Genomic DNA, 591 nt, shown 5'->3' on the forward strand with positions numbered 1-591 from the left:
CGGTTCAAGAAATAAACACCTTTCCCCATCACTGAAAAGTGTTATCTGAAGAACGTACCACAAAACACGCTGTTTCTTTTCCTTTCTGCCTCTCCCTGACACCGGAGCCATATCCTCCACTCCTTCACTTAGCCTTTCAAGAAACACAAAAAGGGAAATAGGTTTAACAATCCCTCCAGCTAAAAACACACCGGCGTCACTCAGTACGTAGAAATTCCCTCCCTACAGCTCTGCCATGTCCCCCAGACAATCCTTTCTCGCCTGGCCAGCCTCGCCTCCTCGTTCACCCTCCTGTGCCACTCCGCGTTCATGACCAGGAGAGACTGGCCCTCCCGGTGAGCCTTCTTGCCCGACCAGATCATGTACACGCAGCCGAGCAGGGTGGCGACACCCATCCAGATGTTGATCTTGATTCTTGCCTTGTTACGAGCGCGTTCCAGGTGTCTTGGCTGTTGACAGAGAAAAGAGGTTGCTTCTTCCCGGGGAAATGTATTTCAGAACTAAGGTCAACAATTAAATTTTTGGTCTTTTCTTCAATAAGTCAGCGTATTCTATTATAAATTAAACAAAGGGTCAAATCCACACAAAAGT

General features: G+C 47.9%; 1 pseudogene; it reads right to left on the reverse strand.

Moving 5' to 3' along the window:
- Nucleotides 1-325: 325 nt before the first annotated feature.
- LOC119570060 overlaps nt 326-591 on the reverse strand; it is a 1311-nt pseudogene continuing 1045 nt past the window's right edge.

The sequence above is a fragment of the Penaeus monodon genome, unplaced genomic scaffold (assembly GCF_015228065.2).
Source record: "Penaeus monodon isolate SGIC_2016 unplaced genomic scaffold, NSTDA_Pmon_1 PmonScaffold_21462, whole genome shotgun sequence".
Lineage (NCBI taxonomy): Eukaryota > Metazoa > Arthropoda > Malacostraca > Decapoda > Penaeidae > Penaeus > Penaeus monodon.